The sequence below is a fragment of the Mastigoproctus giganteus genome, chromosome 8, assembly GCF_048544385.1.
Source record: "Mastigoproctus giganteus isolate SK-2022 chromosome 8, ASM4854438v1, whole genome shotgun sequence".
Classification (NCBI taxonomy): Eukaryota; Metazoa; Arthropoda; class Arachnida; order Uropygi; family Thelyphonidae; genus Mastigoproctus; species Mastigoproctus giganteus.
Window position 1 is genome coordinate 59,502,677 of NC_143582.1, and position 15,189 is coordinate 59,517,865.

The following is a 15,189-nucleotide window of genomic DNA, read 5'->3' on the forward strand; positions in this document are numbered from 1 at the left end:
TATGTAGAAGTGAAACACCAAGACCGGGAGAAATGGAGACAGCTCATCAAAGGTGCTGAGTTCAAGAGTGGCATGTACAACATCCAAAATCTCCTCCTCCTCTACTTCAAGAATAATCGTACATCGTGGTCGTCCTCTGTTGGCAGCACGAGCTGTAAAGGTCCCATGTTCATAAAGGCAGCGATGGATAGCTTCAATCATTTACCTGTCTGGACATCTTCGTTCTGGGAACCTTTCGTGGTACAAACGACGAGTCTCCAGAGCATTCCCATCCACCAAACCGTACATAAAGTGCATATTCGCTTGCTCCTGATTTGAGTACATGGTCAGAATGGAAACCCACTAGATTCTGTCAGTACCTTGTGATGAAGGAAATAACCTGCGGGAGATAAGACATTTCGGTTAATAACTCGGGAACCAAGCATTTCCGGAACTATGTTGATATAAAATATTATTATTGTCTACATATGAGGAACTCAGTTATGCCGCGTATAACTTCCTCCTTATATATATATATGTATATATATATATGTATATATATATATATATATATATACAAAAAATCTAGAAATAATTTAAGGAAAACCACTATAAAAGTATATTAAAAGTAAAATACAACATAAATTATCATATTACTAAAGAATAATATATATATATATATATACAGGTAGTTCTTGACTTTACAAGTTAATTCATTCCTAGCGCACACTCGTAAAGCAGGAATTAAATCCCATAGACAATGTTAAAAATAGGGGTTTGAAATTAATTAGCTAATTAGTTTATGTTTAAACAATGATTGATTTATCCAAAGAAATTAAAACGTAGCCTGTAAAAGGCTACGTTTTAATTACGTTTTAATCAAGCAAATTATAATAATAAATAAATTATTTATGACTTACAAATTTTAAAGAATGTTTATTCTTCATCATCAACTAAATGCACACTTGTTGATCACTCATTATTGGCTTGGCACTCGTTGGTTTGTTGCACAAGGAGTTGTCTTCTTCAGATAGATAAGCATTTTTTAATGGAAAGCACAAATTTCAACTAATACAATTTGCGTGGAGTAACAATTTTACGAAGCTTAAAAAAAAAGGAATGAAGAGAAGATTCTGAAAATTTATGTTTTTTTATACAATTGAACCTTTCAGTAAAGGGGAAGCACATTTCACCATAATAACACAAAAAACCACACAATTCCAGCTATTGGTATTTTTGCAAATGCAATAACATTGAGTTTACTACCCATTTATAATTAGATCCACTAACGGAAAAGCCAATAAACCGGAAAGTGCAAATTGTTTTATGGTGTAACCTCCAGAAATGTGCTTTAGAAAAATGTCACAAAGGCGTTCAAAATTGGTTCTTATAACAGAACATATGATAATGATGAAAGTGTAGTGCATTTTAGTGATTTGAATTGGTAACTAATACAATTTGCACTATATAAATGACCTTTTAGAGAGTTATGTAGCGAAAATTTCAACTTCCGAGGTCATGGAATGAATTACCAAAAAACTTGTTACTGGGTTCACATTACAATATTTTCACGATACAGTGGTGTCTCTGGAATGGATTAATATCATAAAGCTGGGTACAGTGTGTTATCTAGCTATGTGCATGGTTTGAAATGTGGTATTTATGAATGTTTAACATTCATTTTTTGCAATTAATGTTCATATTTTTGATTTTGTTGATACTTGGTACTTTGGGAAAAAAAACTTGTAAAGCGAAAACTCGTAAAGTGAGAACTGCCTGTATATATATTTGAATAATGGCTTTAAAAGTTATAATGAAATGAAATAAGAAAATAAATATTAAAGCTATCATTAGAGGCAGCAAAATGCACATCCTCCACATGATGCCCAGGACATAATCGATAATTAATATAAAAATAAAAATGAAACTAATACATATGCCAGTAGCATGGCAAAAGTGTAGAGTGAAAAATTAACATGAAAATTAAATGAACAGGGAGGGGAAAAGTAAAGGTAACAAGACTGAAACTGTAGCCGAAAGTTTCCTAATAATTTAGGAGTTCAATTAAACCCAATTAATAATAAATCCATTTTAAATTTAAAATATAAAGCCAGTTATATAATAATTTAGTGGCACCCCCCTTGTAAGGTACCAGTTCCGAGAGACGTGAAATATCACCAAAATAGGACTAAAACGAACTACTAAAATAAAACAAAGTAACAAAATAATAGACTGACCATTACGCCCCATATCGAAGGAGGACCTCGAGGCCAAGAATGGTCATGGATTTGCTGCATTTCAGTCGCTAGACAAATTGTCGCAAAGGTGAACTGATCGAAGGACCGAACCACCCCTCCATCTCCCGATTGATCCACAAATGTAGGGGATTTGCATAGCGGTGGTCCTTATGCAGCAAGAAATAAACTGTAGAACTGACCAGCACTCCAGCGCAGAGCCACACCACCGACATAATGTAAGCTTAACCAGCTTATGTAGACAGAAAAAATAAAATAAAATATAGATGCCAGTATAGGTGCAGCTTTAGCACATCAAACCCACTACTGCCACCTGATTTATATTTGAATAATGGCTTTAAAAGTTAGAATGAAATTAAATAAGAAAATAAATAAATATTTATTTATTTTCTTTTTATATTAATTAATAAATAGATATAGATAAATAAATTATTTATTTATTTAAATAAATAAATGCTGCCTCTAATGATAGCATTATATTTATTTATTTTCTTATTTCATTTCATTTTAACTTTTAAAGCCATCTACCTAACTTTTCTAGATCCTGTTGCAGTAGTACTGTCTTTACTGTCATTAAGAACCCTGCCAACCTTTGTATCATCTGCAAACTTGGACATTAAGCCTGATGTATACCTTCATTGATATCATTGATAAATACACAAAACAACAATGGTCCCAGCACCAAACCCTGGGAAACTCCACTAATAACATTAGTCCACACAGAGCAGTGTCCATTTATTACCACTCTCTGTCGTTCTCCCGCTCTACCATCCCTTTATCTATTGCAGCAACTTGCCCTTATTGCCATACCACTCAAATTTGTATGCCAGTCTTCCATGTGCAACAGTGTCAAAAGCTTTCCTGAAATCCAAGTATATGATATGAAATCAGGCTGCCTTTTTTTGAATAACTGCAAGTGTGTGGTGTACTATGGGTTTTATAAGGTGTTTTAGTGCATTTTGGTTTAATTGTAACCATTCTTCCAGAAAAATATCACACAGCTGTCACAAAGTTGAAGATAGAGTACTTCGTTGCTGAATAACTCTCTCTCCAGAATATCGTATGCATCCTCAATAGGATTGGGATCAGGTGAACGTGGGAGCCAGGAAAGATCCTGGAAATCCATGCTATGTTCTCTGAACCATTCTTGCTCGATTCTGGCATGATGTGCTGTTGCATTGTCATCCATAAAGTGACCATCTTCTTCAGGATAAAAATGTAATGTTGCAGGTTGCAGTGGATATGATACAAAATTCAGGTACTCTGTGGATGACCTTTGGCCTTCCACTGGTATTAATGGACCCAGTCCATGGCAACGAAACATTCCCTATACTCTCACCTACCATAAGGTCAAAACAAAGTGTATTATGATTTGTCTTACTACATAACTTTCTTCCATTGTTCCACTGTCCAATAACAAGGTTCTCAGCACTGCTGCAAGGGGATTTTTCTGTTTTTCTTTGGCTCCCAAATAGACATGCAAATTGGCTTCCAAATAGGCATGCAATACCCAATATTCTTCAATTCCCTGCACACAGAATGGGTTGAAATAGTTCTGGGTTTCATTGAATTCAGATGTTATTTGCTGCGCAATAGACATTCTATTTTTTTCATATAGTTCTCCTTAGAGTGCGATGGCTTCACTTTTGAAGTATTGTTTTTCTGTCACATTTATGCTTTGAGATGTGGAACTTGCTTTCAAGTTATTAAAAACCTTTGCACTGGATGCTTTTGAGAAACCAGTTGTGTCTTTCATTTCTTGAATCGTGGCTCCTGTTAAACATGCACCCATGATCAGACCTTTTTCAAAGTCTGATAGATCACACGTTTTCTCCATTCTGGCTTCAGATTACTGCAGTCAATCAGCTTGTGCAGTCTTCATACTCAATGATGCAACACCTCATCACCCCACCTCACAGTTTTATTTGCATCTATTCACACTTATTTGTATTTCTTCTGTCTGTGACTGTCTTAATACAAAGGTTCATATTTTTTTTTGGCCAGGTGTGTGCATGTGTGTTTATTTTCACCTTAATGTTTATTAAACATGCATATTTATTTCTTGATCATATCAGCTGGACTAATTTTTAAAGACATGTCCATGGAGAACTTTAGTTACCGGATCTCATGTGAAAGGAATAGTAGTTTTCAACCCTTGCAATATGGAAATCAGTCCACATGCAGGATCATTCTGACTTAATTAGTATTAGATGGCAAAATAGTTCAAAGAAACAAGCTTTTAAAGTATGTTTTCTAGCTTTAAAAAAATAAGGAAACACCAGCACCGGCCAAAAATAAATAAATAAATAAATAAATAAATAAATAATAAAATAAAGTAACCTTCTTTCAGTTCATTTACTTATTCCTTTCAAGTATTTATTCCTCCTTAAATTTAGATAAACTTTCAAATTTCACAATAGTAGGTGGGAGTTTATTCCAACAATAAATCACTGTTTGAGTAAAGGAAAATTTTCAGACATGTAGTCTACAATTATTCTTTTCCAATTTAATTTTTTTCTATCTTGTGTATGTGATGTAGCTAAGTGTAAAAATTTTGTCAGCATTTGGTTTACCAAACCTATTTCAAGCTTTAATCAGTTTTATCTGGTCATCTTGCAGATGACTGGTTTCCAAATGCCTGATCTGCCCTGGCAGCCTGTCCACAGTATTCATAAATCATATCACATTGTGTAGGTACTCCTAAGTCCTTTATCTGCAATCTTGAGTTGGTGATACCCAAGTGGAACATTATTTACTGCTACCTAGATGCAGGACTTTACATTTTCCAGTTTTACACCTCAGCTTCCATTTCTCAGCCCATTCAAATAATTTATCTGTCTTATTTAAGTAGCCTATTCATACATGATAATACTGCATATGATGAGAGCCTTGTCAATCAATTCGGCCCTGGAAAGATTGTGCAAGGCTCAAGGGGTAGAATTTTTTTCAGCCTGGACTGTACTTGTTAACAGGAGAGATTGCTTCTACAGGGATGGGATACACTTAAATAGAAAGGGTGCAAGAATATTTGCTGATGCTATCGAGGCAGTGTTAGGTGGGTCGGAAAACTGATAGCTTGGGGGGGAGATAAAGACCAATAGATTGACAGTAGCCACTGGCAGAGGTGAAAGAGATTCTTGCACTGCTTCTATTAGAATGAGCAGAAGCCTGAAAAACAAGATGCATGATATTTCAGAGACTGCTGGGAGCCATTGCAGTACAAGTAAACACATGGGTTGTGTTAGGGTAGCTAAGAATAGAAACAGGTGCAGGTATACTTGCGTGTACACCAATGCTAGGAGTTTAGTAAATAAATTTGATGAATTTGAGGTATTGCTCAAAACATCAAAGGCAGATATTGTTGGGATATCAGAGACGTGGTGTCACACAGATATAAGGGATGCAGAACTGGAATTTGGGGAGTACAACGTCTACAGAAAGGATAGACAGGATAGGAAGGGGGGAGGGGTTATGCTATTAGTTAAGAAACACATAAAAACCAAGGAACTGAAGCCAGTCGACATCGCTGGACAGTGCAGTGTTGAGTCAGTTTGGGGTGACATAAGCATTGGGAGATCAAAATTGAGAGTAGGAGTGTGCTATAGGCCTATTGACTCTGATGAGTATAATAAGAAACTGTACAGGGAAATAGAGTGGGCCAGTAAATCAGAGAGTCTTATAATGGGAGATTTTAATTTCCCAGATATTGACTAGAATTTGGGAGTTGGTCACTCACACACTAGTAGGGCTTTTGTGGATTTATTGGATGATTGTTTTCTACATCAGCATGTTCGGGAGGCAACTAGAGGGAGTAATACTCTTGATTTGATTATCAGCAGTGATTCTTCATGCATTAAGAATCTGCAGATAAATGAACCACTAGGTGGCAGTGATCACAGTGTGCTGAAGTGGGATTTACTCAAAGAGGTAACTACCATTAGGGATAAAGGGAAGGGTTATTGCTTCCGTAAAGGCGACTACGATGGATTGAGATAGTATTTAAATTCTATACAGTGGGACCAACTGATGATGTTACCAACAGCAAATTCAAAATGGGAAGCATTCAAAGAACTTATCTTGGAAGCTACTAGGCTTTACATACCAACTAAGAAATATTGTTCAAGGTTTAGGCCAAAATGGATGTCAGATGAACTAATCAGGCATATGGCAGAGAAGAAACATGCATGGGATACATACAAATTAACACACGACACAGAAGCCTATGATAGATACAAGTTGATATGCAACCAGGTTACAAAGGAGGTTAGGCAGGCGAAGGCAGATTACGAGAAATCTTTGGTAAGGGATGCAAAGAAAAACAGCAAAGAGTTCTTTACTTATGTGAACTCTAGAAGGAAGGGGATGAATCAGATTGGTCCACTTGATATTGATGGGTCAACTGTTGATGATCCTGCTCAGGTAGCTAACAAACTAAATGAATATTTTGCATCGACATTCACACATGAGGAGTTATTCAGCGAGGGGAATACCAGAGGTGTATTCAACTCGAGCAGTTGAATACACCTATGATAGATACAAGTCGATATGCAACCAAGTTACAAAGGAGGTTAGGCAGGCGAAGGCAGATTACGAGAAATCCTTGGCAAGGGATGCAAAGAAACACAGCAAAGAGTTCTTTACTTATGTAAACTCTAGAAGGAAGGGGATGAATCAGATTGGTCCACTTGATATTGATGGGTCAACTGTTGATGATCCTGCTCAGGTAGCTAACAAACTGAATGAATATTTCGCATCGACATTCACACATCAGGAGATATTCAGCGAGGGGAATACCAGAGGTGTATTCAACTCTAGCAGTAAGCTACAGAATCTTGAAATAACGGGGAGTAAAGTGGAGGAGAAACTGTTGAAGATAAAAACAAGAAAGGCACCCAGGGTGGATGGGATCTATCCAGTTATATTAAAGGAGGCAGCAAAGGAAGTAAGCAAACCCTTAGCCATAATTATGAGAGCTTCCTTGGACTCGGGGGAGGTACCCATGGACTGGAAATGTACAAATGTGACCCCAATTCACAAAGGAGGATCAAAGGCTGACACAAGTAATTATAGACCTGTGAGCTTAACTTCTGTTCTAGGAAAATTAATGGAGCCACTGGTTAAAGAAGCACTGCAGGATCATTTAGACAAGACTTCAGTTATAGCTCGGACACAGCATGGCTTTGTTAAGGGGAAGTCTTGCCTGACCAATTTGATTGGATAATATGATGCAGTCACAAAAGAACTGGATGCAGGGAATAGCTTTGATATTATATACTTGGATCTTAGAAAGGCTTTTGATACTGTTGCACATGGAAGACTGCTACACAAATTGGAGCAGTGTGACATTGGAGGCAAATTGCTGCTATGGATAAAGGGGTGGTTGAGGGGGAGAAGACAGAGAGTGGTAATCAATGGACACTGCTCATCGTGGACTAATGTTATTAGTGGAGTCCCTCAGGGCTCAGTGTTGGGTCCATTATTGTTTTCTGTATTTATAAATGATATTGATGATGGTATATCAAGCTTAATGTCCAAGTTTGCAGACGATACGAAGGTTGGCAGGGTTGTCAAGGACACTACTGACACTATGCTGCTGCAACAGGATCTGGAAAGGTTGAGCAGATGGGCTGAGAGGTGGCAAATGAATTTAACATTGACAAATGTAAAGTATTACATTTGTGTAAAAGTACTACACATGGGAAACACCAACCCCAGAGCAACGTATCAACTCTGTGGACTACACTGACAGTGGTAGAGAATGAAAGGGACTTGGGGGTGGTTGTGCAGGCAGATATGAAGTTCTCTGAGCAGTGCAGATGGGCTGCAAGAGCAGCTCATGGAGTATTGTCAATGATATACAGGAATTTTTCCAGCAGGGATAAGGAGGTGATTATTCCCTTGTATAAGGCAATGGTCAGGCCAGACCTAGAATACTGTATACAGGTCTGGAGGCCTCATTTCAAGAAGGATGTAGAGCTGCTGGAACGAGTACAGAGAAGGGCAACAAGATTAGTGAATGGAACAAAGGAGTGCTCTTACGAAGAAAGGCTTAAGTTTTGCAAATTACAGTGTCTGGAGACTAGGCACCAGCGAGGTGATCTGATAGAGGCGTATAAAACCTTGAATGGTTTGAGCATGCTCAATGCTGATGGAATTCTTCCTCTAGCTCAGAATAATCACCTGAGAGGGCATAAATTCAAATTGAGGAAAGACAGATGTAGGATAGACGTGCGGAAATTTGCCTTTAGCCAGCGGGTGGTTGGTTGGTGGAACAGACTTCCATCCCTTGTAGTGGAGGTTGATAGCCTAAATAAGTTTAAGGCTCAGCTGGACAGGTATTTTAGCATTAGCATTAACATTAGTAGAGGCATATGATGCAAGAAAGCAAGCTTATTCAGCATCAGCCAAAAAAAAAAAAAAAACACACCACTCCCATTTCACCCCTCCGTTCTCTCGAAATACCTGTCCAGTTGAGCCGTAAATTTGTTTAGGCTATCAACTTCAACAACAAGTGATGGAAGTCGGTTCCACCAACCAACCACCCGCTGGCCAAAGCCAAATTTCCGCACATCTATCCGACATCCGTCCTTCCTCAATTTGAATTTATGCCCTCTGAGCTGATTATTCTGAACAAGATGAAGAATACCATTGGCATTGAGCATGCTCAAACCATTCAAAGCCTTATACACTTCTATCAGATCACCTCACAGGTGCCTAGTCTCCAGACTCTGTAATTTGCAAAACTTAAGCCTTTCTTCGTAAGAGCAACCCTTTGTTCCATTCACTAATCTTGTTGCCCTTCTCTGTACCCGTTCCAGCAGCTCTACATCCTTCTTGAAATGAGGCCTCCAGACCTGTAACAGTACTCAAGATGTGGACTAACCATTGCCTTATACAAGGGAATAATCACCTCCTTATCCCTCCTAGAAAAATTCCTGTATATCATTGACAAGACACCATGAGCTACTCTTGCAGCTCGTCTGCACTGCTCAGAGAACTTCATATCTGCCTACACAATTACCCCCAGGTCCTTTTCATTCTCCACCACTGTCAGTGTAGTACCGCAGAGTTGATACTTTGCTCTGGGGTTTCTGTTTCCCATATGTAGTACTTTACATTTGTCAGTGCTAAACTTCATTTGCCACCTCTCAGCCCATCTGTTCAACCTTTCCAGATCCTGTTGCAGCAGCATAGCGTCAGTGGTGTCCTTAACAACCCTGCCAACCTTTGTATCATCTGCAAATTTGGACATTAAACTTGATATCCCATCATCAATATCATTCATAAACACCGAAAACAAGAACGGACCCAACACTGAACCCTGAGGAACTCCACTAATAACATTAGTCCACGTTGAGCAGTGTCCATTGATTACCACTCTCTGTCTTCTGCCACTCAACCATCCTCTTATCCAAAGCAGCAATTTGCCTCCAATGCCACACTGCTCCAATTTGTGCAGCAGTCTTCCATGTGCAACAGTATCAAAAGCCTTTCTAAGATCCAAATATATAATATCAAAGTTATTCCCTGCATCCAGTTCTTTTGTGACTACATCATAGTATCCAATCAAATTGGTCAGGCAAGACCTGTCCTTAACAAAACCATGCTGCGTCTGAGCTATAACTGAATTCTTGTCTAGATGATCCTGCAGTGCTTCTTGAACCAGTGTCTCCATTAATTTACCTGGAACAGAAGTTAAACTAACAGGTCTATAATTACTTGTGTCAGCCTTTGATCCTCCTTTGTGTATTGGGGTTACATTTGCACATCTCCAGTCTATGGGTACCTCCACTGAGTCCAAAGAAGCTCTCATAATTATGGCTAGTGGTTTGCTTACCTCCTTTGCTGCCTCCTTTAATATAACTGGATAGATCCCATCCACCCCAGGTGCCTTTTTTATGTTTATCCTCAACAATCTCTCCTCCACTTTCCTCTCAGTTATTACAAAATCATCCAGCTTACTGCCAATGTTTACTTTACCTACATCATTCTTCTTCCTGAATAACTCCTCATGCGTGAATGTAGATGCGAAATACTCATTTAGATTGTTAGCCACCTGAGCAGGATCCTCAACTGTTGAACCATCAATATCCAGTGGACCAATCTGATTCATCCCTTTCCTTCTTGAGTTTAAATAGGTAAAGAACTCTTTTCTGTTTTTCTTTGCATCCTTAGCGAAGGATTTTTCGTAGTCTGCCTTTGCCTGCCTAATCTCCTTTGTGACTTGGTTACAGACCAACTTATATCTATCATAGGCTTCCATGTCACCCATTAATTTGTATGTATCCCATGCATTTTTCTTCTCTGCCACATGTCTCATTAGTTCATCTGACAACCATTTAGGCCTAAACCTTGAACAATATTTCTTAGTTGGTATGTAAAGCCTGGTAGCCTCCAAGATTAGTTCCTTGAATGCTTCCCATTTTGAGTTTGCTGTTGGTAACATCATCAGTTGGTCCCACTGTATAGAATTTAAATACTGTCTCAGACCATCATAGTCGCCTTTACGAAAACAAAAACCCTTCCCTTTACCTCTGATGGTAGTTACCTCCTTGAGTAAATCCCAGTTCAACACACTGTGATCACTGTCACCTAGTGGTTCATTTATCTGCTGATTCTTAATGCATGAAGAATCACTACTGATAATCAAATCAAGAGTATTGCTCCCTCTTGTTGCCTCACGAACATGCTGATGTAGAAAACAATCATCCAATAAATCCACAAAAGCCTTGCTAGTGTGCGAGTGACCAATCCACAAATTCCAGTCAATATCTGGGAAATTAAAATCCCCCATTATAAGACTCTCTGATTTACTGGCCCATTCTATTTCCCTGTACAATATCTTATTATACTCATCAGAGTCATTAGGCCTATAGCACACTCCTACTCTCAATTTTGATTTCCCTATGCTTATGTCACACCAAACTGACTCAACACTGCCCTGTCCATCGATGTCGACTGGCTTCACTTCCTTGGACTTTATGTGTTTCTTAACTAATTGCATAACCCCTCCTCCCCTCCTGTCCTGTCTATCCTTTCTATACACATTGTATTCCCCAAATTCCAGTTCCGCATTCCTTATATCTGTGTGACACCACGTCTCTGATATCCCAACAATATCTGCCTTTGATGTTTTGAGCAATACCTCAAATTCATCAAATTTATTTACCAAACTCCTAGCATTGGTGTACACGCAGGTATACATGCACCTGTTTCTATTCTTGGCTACCCTAACACAACCCATGTGTTGACTTGTACCGCAATGACTCCCAGCAGTCTCTGAAATATCCTGCATCTTGTTTTTCAGGTTTCTGCTCATTTCAATAGAAGCAGTGCAAGAATCACTTCCACCTCTGCGAGTGGCTACTGTTAATCTATTAGTCCTTGTATCCCCCCCCCCCGACTAGCAGTTTTCCGACCCACCTAACTCTGCTTCGACAGCATCAGCAAAAATTCTTGCACCCTTTCTATTTAAGTGTATCCCATCCCTGTAGAAGCAATCTCTCCTGTTAACAATTTTGAACGAACAGAGAGGTGAAGTGGGTTTTTTTTTTTTTTTTTTGGCTGATGCTGCATAAGCTTGCTTTCTTGCATCAAATGCCTCTGCTAATGCTAATGCATAACAAGTCATGTCAACTTGAGTACCATAAGAATTGACTTACTGTCATCTGAATAGTCAATGCACCTATTTAGAAGCAAATGGCCTCATTTCATGGGCAGTCTGGCTACTGAAGAAACGGATCCACTTTTGACCCTTCAATTAGATTGGAAACATCTATCCGAGATGCTTTCCTCACACAAGAGCACCAGGTGTCAGTCTTCTTCAATATGGAAAAAGCATATGACGCTTTGAAGATTTAGTATTTTAAAAGACCTTTATTATCATGGTTTTAGAGGCCACCCAATTATTTTTTTAAAAACTTTTTATCCCTTTGATAACTACAAGTTTGTGTAGGATCCACCACCTGGCACCTCCGTAGCCAGGTGGGAAGGAGCAGCAGTGCGTAGCACATGCTTCTTGATTAGACCGGGGTTCGAGCCCGTCACCACCAAATACGGAGGATATGGAAAGGTCAGGGAATGACCACCGCATATCCCGGAGCAATATGGCCTTAGTTGCTAATGCTCCTAAAAACCAAATAACTAACTAAGTAGGATCCACCCACTCTCTGACCTTTTGCTAAGAGGAGTGTGTACCCAAAGGATTAATTTTGTGTTATGCTTTTTCCATCAAAGTGCATTGCATTACTGAAAGATTTCCTCCATCTTTAAACAGTGCCCTCTGTGTTGATGACTTTAGCATATTTTCTCAGTCATGCAATGTGAGGGTCACTGAAAGACAACAGTAACAAGTCATTAGTTACCTCAACTTCTGGGCTCTGGCTAATAGCTTCAGGTTCTCCCCACAGAAGCTGTTTGCATAAAACTCTGTCACAAATGTCTTCATTTAGAACCTGAATTAAGGCTTGAACAAAGTGCTATTCCAGTAGTACCTGGGACAAAATTCTTGGGAATGATATTTGATAAAAAGTTTACCTTCCTTCAACATAATCACTGACTGTACACAAAATACATAAGAAAGTATGAACATCCTGTGCTCTGTTTCAAGGAGTGCAGATTGGTGCATGTTACTCCGTCTGTATTGTGCTTTTGTGTCATTAAAATTAGATTATGGATCTTAGGTATATGCTTCTACTAGAAACAGCATCCTTTGATGGCTAAATCTTATCTATCATTGGGCTATTTGTATTGCTACTGGTGCATTAAGAACATCCCCTATCACATAACTCTATATGTGGAAGCAATTGAACTGTTGTTATCGGTTCAATAAAAATGGTTGCCTTTACAATACACTTGCAAACTTAAACTGAAATCTCTTCCAAATTGTCTCACGTGGATATCTTTGAGCCATGCTGGGAAAATCTGTGCAACACCCATCAGACTGCCAGCTGCCCTTTGGTATTCATATCTAAGCTACTCAGAGATTTATGTATCTTGCTAGACATGATTGCTCCATCACCAAAGCAATCTCCTCCAATATGGAATTCTTGTTTTACACCCTGCAACTTCTCTTTTAAACATCTGGGAGAAGGCTGGTCTCTTGTCTAAGCCTGTAATCCAACTATGGCAGTCCAGTCTCCACAGGAATCATGAAGAGGAAATTTTCCTGGCCCAGCTCCACATAGGCCATAGTCATTTTACATATTCTTTTCTGCTGAGAGCTGATTGCTCTCCTATGGGTGAATGGTTAGCACTGTTTTAACTATCAAACATGTTTTTATTGAATTCCGAAATTTTATTTGTTCACACTTCTATATTTTAACCATTTGATCTTAAGCTAGATCTTGATGGATGGGACATCAGACTCATCAAAGAAATCTACTGGAATCAAACAGCCACTGTAAGTGTCAAAGAGGGTGAAACTGACGAGGTCAATATAAAAAAAGGGGCAAGGCAGGGTTGTATTCTTTCACCCATGCTATTTAACATCTATTCTGAAGATATTTTCTGAAATGCATTGTGGAAAAAGAAAGAAGGAATTAAAATAAATGGTCAGCTGATAAATAACATACAATACACTGACGATACTGCTATATTCACAGAAAATATAGGAGACCTTCAATTGCTTTTGGACTGTATTAGCAACAAATGCAATGATATGGGTTTAAGAATCAATGTCAACAAAACATAACCAAATATATGACTGTGAGTAAATCTCCAATAAGCCAAGTCCAGCTATTATTGAATGGAGCTCCAATAGATAGAGCGACTCATTTTAAATACCTTGGTAATTGGCTAAATGCTGATCTAGATTTGGAAGCAGAAATAAAAGCAAGAATGGAGGTTGTGAGAAATGTCTTTACAAAATACAGAACAATGTTGTGTCACAAAGCTCTAGATCTGTCAATCAGACTGAAATTCGTTAGGTGCTATGTGTAGTCCATACCATTATACGGAGTTGAAACTTGGACACTGAAAACATCAAGCATGAACAAAATAGAGGTGTTCCAAAGTGTGAATCTACAGATGCATGCTAAAAAAATCTTGATTAGACAGAATCACCAACATTGAAGGCTTGAAAAGAGCAGGAAGAAAACGTGAATTGTTGAGCTTAGTAAAGAGAAAGAAAACTGCCTACCTGGGACACATCCTTAGAAATGTAAAATATAAATTGCGTAAAGTAATAATAGAGGGGAAAATAGAGAGAAAGAGAGGAAACTTTCTTGGCCGAAAAATATCTGCAGCTGGACTGGCAGATCAACTGAGTATCTTTTTCACTTGCCCAAGACATCTTGTCTATGCACAAATGCAATTTTGTATTTGTAGCAAATGCTTGATTTTCTGAGATAATAGAAAGGAAAGAAAAGCTTTTTATGCATTTATGTACATTTCTAAGAAAAATTTTTAAAAATAAATTGAGAAGACAGAGAGAAGTACTGCGCGATGATTGCCAACCTCCAATAGGAAATGGCATCAAAAGAAGAGGAACCATCTGATTGAGTCTTATATATACATAGTCAGATTTTATTTGACAAAGACAATTCTGAAATTAAAATTTTTTTTTATGTGCTATAAACATTTGCGAATATATATAAATGCATTTTAATACTTAACCATATACACTTTTATTCTTTACTTGTTTTTATATTTACTACCTTTTAATATACATCGATATGGTAACCTATTTTTAGGTTGCCTGTAATGTAGCACCTCATGGCATAAGTTTGCCAATGCCCTATGAAAATTAAATAAAATCAAGTCAATACATAAAAGAAAAACAAATTGCAGGAACAACAAACTTTTTTATATTTTATTATTGCTGCTTATGTGTATTTGTTTCCTTAGTGCTGTGTAAATTTCAAATGTTGGCCTACTATTTATAATATTTTAGAAACTAAATTTTTACAAAAAAATGAAAGCAAAACCATACATGTATTATTTCAGTATTAGGTAC

The 15,189-nt window shown here is 38.0% G+C and overlaps 1 protein-coding gene across 1 annotated transcript in view; it reads left to right on the plus strand.

Moving 5' to 3' along the window:
• LOC150081560 (uncharacterized) overlaps nt 1-15,189 on the plus strand; it is a 710,435-nt gene that overhangs the window by 179,630 nt on the left and 515,616 nt on the right. The gene's annotated exons all lie outside the window — the stretch shown is intronic.